The sequence below is a fragment of the Astyanax mexicanus genome, unplaced genomic scaffold (assembly GCF_023375975.1).
Source record: "Astyanax mexicanus isolate ESR-SI-001 unplaced genomic scaffold, AstMex3_surface scaffold_34, whole genome shotgun sequence".
In the NCBI taxonomy this organism is placed as follows: domain Eukaryota; kingdom Metazoa; phylum Chordata; class Actinopteri; order Characiformes; family Acestrorhamphidae; genus Astyanax; species Astyanax mexicanus.
In genome coordinates, this window is record NW_026040044.1 from 1,587,231 (window position 1) to 1,592,485 (window position 5,255).

Genomic DNA, 5,255 nt, shown 5'->3' on the forward strand with positions numbered 1-5,255 from the left:
GGGAGGAATGTTGTGTGTAGTGTGGTGTAAGTGGAGTGTGTATGCCATGTAATCTGGTGCATGGGGTTCAATGTGGGGAGTGTGTTTGTAATGTGATGTGGAGTGTGTGGTTGTGTGTAGTATGGGGTGCTGCTGGGTCTGTGGGGACTGGTGTGTGTAAAGTGGTGTAAGTGGAGTGTGTATGTAGGTAATCTGGTGTGTGGGGTTTGATGTGGGGTCTGGAGTGGGTGTGTTTAGTGTGGGTTGTGCGTGTGGGGTGTGGAGTGAGTGTGTTTAGTGTGGGATGATTGTGTGGGGTGTGGAGTGGGTGTGTTTAGTGTGGGTTGTGTGTGTGGAGTGGGTGTGTTTAGTGTGGGTTTTGCGTGTGGCATGTGTAGTGGGTGTGTTTAGTGTGGGTTGTTTGTGTGGGGTGTGGAGTGGGTGTGTTTAGTGAGGGTTGTTTGTGTGTGGTGTGGAGTGGGTGTGTTTAGTGTGGGTTGTGGAGTGGGTGTGTTTAGTGTGGGTTGTGTGTGGCTTGTGGAGTGGGTGTATTTAGTGTAGTTTGTGTGTGGCTTGTGGAGTGGGTGTATTTAGTGTGGGTTGTGTGTGGCTTGTGGATTGGGTGTGTTTAGTGTTGGGTTGTGTGTGTGGAGTGGGTGTGTTTAGTGTGGGTTGTGTGTGGGGTGTGTATGGTGTGCACCTAAACAATGTGTTGGATTAAACGTATTAAATTAATTCTATATATTTTGAAGTAAAAGTGGAAGTAATAGTAAAAATAATACTCCAATAGATACAGATACAGCATTTTAGAATAGTAGTGAAGTACTTCTAAAACAAAACAACATTTGGTCTGCAGTGTGTAGTGTATGAGTGGTCTGGAGTGTGTGGTGTTTAAGTGTGTGGTATTTGATGTGAAGTTTCCAAGGTCAGTGATAGTATTCTTTAACCATACTTCACTGTCTCATATGATTAAGCTGATGTTAATTTTGTGTAGAATGCCTTTACAGAGAATAATCTATTTTGTTTTATTAAATTAGAAAATAAAGCGTAATTTAACCATAAACTGCATTAGACTGTAGGTAATATCTTAAATGCTATGTCTATTTTACGGGTTTATAATTTCTAGTAGTTATGTGTCTAATGTATTCAATATCTGCTAAAAATGATTCAGTAAGTTCTATGAACTCAGTGTTTTAAGTTTCAAGCCCTGTGAATCGGTCGATTCCCTAAACGAGTCTGTTCTTCCCTGAGGAACGGTTGGATTGATTTTATGAAGGAGTCGGCTCTTTCCTGTGAATCAGTTGGACTGATTCGGTTCAGAAGAAGGATTCGCTCCTCGCGAGACGGCGCTAATTTAGATTTCTGAGGTAAGCTATCGGGTTCTGTATGACTCCTCTCTCTCTCAGCAAAAAAACGACTTTTTACCCCGTTTTACTGACCACACCGCCGCTAAGCCCACTCCCTGTGATGTGTGGTGTATGTTGTGATATAAAGAGATGTAGTCTGGTCTAGTTTTAGCGTAAAATTCGATATAAACCTTTAGGACCGTGTTTGGTAAGCTAACAGGCTAACCGGCTGTCTAGCTTAGCTAGCTAGCGCGTTGCTAAGCGACACGGTGTATCACAGGCTAGCTTGCTAGCCTTCACTAGCTTTCAGCTGTATTTTATGACGGTGTTTTTGTAGAAGCTGTATAAATAGCAGCAGTTATTTAGAGTGTATTCTGATGTAAAGGGTTTTAGTGTCTGTTCTGCTCTCTAGTAATATTCAGTGAAGCTTGTAAACTGAATACATAACGTTAACTACCTAGCTTGGTAGATTAGTTAGGGTCAGCTTCATTAGATTTATCCTGATAGTACTTTAACCTGACACGTTAGCTAGATAAACTAATCTAAGCCCATTAACACATTGTTAGGCGTTTCTTATACATTTGTTTTTACTTTTTTTCTTATTCCAATATTGTTGCCCTGCCTGATATTCACATTCTTCCTAAATAAAATGTGTAATTTCATCATATTGGCTACATATGTGTGATGCATTAATTAGCTATTAGCTAGGTTAGATTAGCTAGATATCCATCTTAGTCCAGTTGGGGTATTGAAGTTCTGTTATAAAGCTATCTTAGCTACTCTAGCTGGATAGTTAAGATTTGTCAGTATGTGGTGTAACCTTGTATACTTGTGTTCTTTCTGTTTCTGGTGCTTTGCTTTCTTAGGAAATCATCATCTACACTGAGTAAGTGTATAATATTTCTACCAGACAACTAAAACACTAAGTTCCAGTATCATACTGAAACATGCTTTTTTATGCTTTTTGAAGTGCATAACACATATTCAGTTTAAAAGGAAGAAAGAATGTCTGTTGGACACTAAATGCATACAGAAGTAATAGAAATGTTTAGTAGCCGCAATGAATGGCTTCTCCTTTATTATAAGCAATTTATGATCCACTATGCTATGGAGGACATAAGTATGTCAAAATGACATAAGTATAAATAAATAAATGCACAATAAATAAATAAATGTTGAAATATATAAATAAATAAAAGCACAAATAATTTTAGAGGTAAATAAATACATTAATAAATACATTTCTTATTTATTGATTTATATATTTATGTATTCATTTATTTATTTCAACATGTATTTATTCATTTGTTCATTTTAACATTTATTTATTCATTTATTTCAACATTTCTACATTTATTTATTTATTTCCACATTTCCTTATGTATTTATTTATTTCCACATTTCTTCATGTTTTATTTTTTTATTTCCACATTTCTTCATTTCTGTATTTCTGCGTCTGTATGGTAATTAGGTAGGCGGTCCTATCCTCGCTCTAAAGCAGGGTTGGTTGCTTGCCCGTGCGCCGGTGTTACGGTGAATTCAGTCCCCTGTTCCCCCTTCACTGCACTATATATCTATACTAAAAACACATAGTTAATCAGCATCATTACTGTACTTTTAATCCACTCCAGCTTTATTAAACAAAGGGGAACCACTTTTCCCACACTCTGGTTAAATATGTTCTCCCTGTGTTTTCAGTATAAAAAATGGTGCAGATAGTGTTAGTTACTCAGTGAAATGGTAACAGATATGAAGTTTATCAGCATCATTACTGTACATTTAATCCACTCCAGTTTAACTCTGTTCTTTGAGTATTCTGCTGTAAACAACTGTATGTTTAAAAACTATAGAATTGCATGCACTGGAGCCTTAATAAAGAGGGGAACAACAAGGTGTAATTTCAGTAGCAAAGTTCATATAAAAATATAACAGACTAAATTCTGTGCCATGTAATGTAGTTTATATCATCAATAAATATTTCATTATTACATTACACATGTATGTACCCAATTTAGTGAGTGTGGTGAGAATAGACTAGACTAGTCATTGTATTTTTAATTAGCATTTAAACATATTCATACACTATTTTACAACCGAAGTAAAACTTTGCAGACGTGAAGAATCAGAAAAAAAGAGCGCAAACGAGAACAAATGGAGCCTATCTGAGCTGCGCTGCTACAAGATTTCTACATGTGCAGTGAAGGGGGAACAGGGGGACTGAATTCACTGTAACACCAGCGCACGGGCAAGCAACCAATCCCGCTTTAGAGCGAGGATAGGACTGCCTACCTACCATACAAATGCAGAAATACATAAATGAAGAAATGTGGAAATAAATAAATAAATGTAGAAATTTTGAAATAAATGAATGCATAAATAAATAAATGTGAAAATAAATAAATGCACATATAAATGAATAAATAAATAAATCAATAAATAAATGTATTTATTTACCTATATAATTATTTATGCGTGCATTTATGTATTTATTTACATATATTTATTTATTTATATGTTTATTTATTTCTACATTTATATGTGCATATTTTATTTATACTTATGTCATGTTTGGTCCTCGATACTATGCAGATATAAAACTCAATAAAAAAAATCACATAGTACAAAATAGCTAAATGCTGATGCTATTGCTGAAATATATGGAGCGTATTACTTTATTTTTAGCTGTCCATGATAAATAGGTGTAGATGCTATTAAATAATAAAGTTATAATATTACTTTAAACACAACAAATGTGGATACTGTGTATTTATTTGCTCTTTGTTTTCTTTTACAGGGGAACGACAGCATCACTGCCTGGGAACAACTTCTCTTTCTATCACCACGCTTTTCTTCTTTTACCACGCTCTCTCCGCCACGCTTTCTTACCACGCTCTTTCCACCACGCTTCTATCAAACGCTGAGGCCTAAGATAGGCCTAATATACCCTACCAAAACAAACCTCTATACCACGCTACCCCAGAAACTGCAAAAATACCAACACCTTGTACCAACACCTTGTACCAACACCTTGTACCAACACCTTGTACCAACCCCTTGTACCAACCCCTTGTACCAACGCCTTGTACCAACGCCACCCCTACCAACACCACCCTACCAACACCACCCTACCACGCTCTACCCTACCCTACCCTACCCTACCCTACCCTACACCCTGTCCATTTTATATCTGTTAATCTTTAAATCTGTGCAAAGTTGTACTGTGATTAATTTCAGGTTAAACCCTTGGCTGAAGAACTAATCCAGAGCTGATCCACTCCTGCTGATCTTCAGACCATCAAGCACACACACTAACATACAACATTAAGAATTACTTGGTTGTTTTTAATATTTAATAAAATTTGAAGTTTAGTACTGCAGTTTGCTGTATTGTATTGTATTTTCATTAAGTGATTTTTGCTTGGGCTGGGTTAAAGCAAACAGTAGATCAGAATAGCAAGCACATATATTTATTATTAAAGAATATTCACAATTTTAGAAAAGCTGTCATTTGCAACTGAAAACTGAAACATCGGTAAATCTCCTGTATATCTGTGCAAAGTTGTACTGTGTGTTTCAGGTTAGACACTGAAAGAACTGGCTGAAGAACTAATCTAGAGCTGATCCACTCCTGCTGATCTTCAGACCATCAAGCACACACTAACACAACATTGATTAAGAATTAGCTGGTTGTTTTATAATACAATTTGAAGTTTTAGTACTGCGGTTTGCTGTATTGTATTGTATTTTCATTAAGCCATAAAACCCATAATTTGCAACTGAAAACTGAAGCATCAGTTCTTTGAACATCCAGTTATTTGAAAGGGTAAAAACTACTATAAATTGGTGATTGAACTTAACTGTGAGTAGGTGATTGCTGTTAATGATTTGCTGAATAGTTCATTTATAAGCATTTGATATTGAAGACTGTGT

General features: G+C 36.2%; 1 long non-coding RNA gene across 1 annotated transcript; it reads left to right on the forward strand.

The window, feature by feature from the left end:
• Positions 1-1,397: 1,397 nt before the first annotated feature.
• Positions 1,398-4,702, forward strand: LOC125790072 (uncharacterized). Its single transcript, XR_007430013.1, has 2 exons — positions 1,398-2,211; positions 4,120-4,702. It is a non-coding gene; the product is annotated as an uncharacterized LOC125790072 (long non-coding RNA).
• Positions 4,703-5,255: the final 553 nt, after the last annotated feature.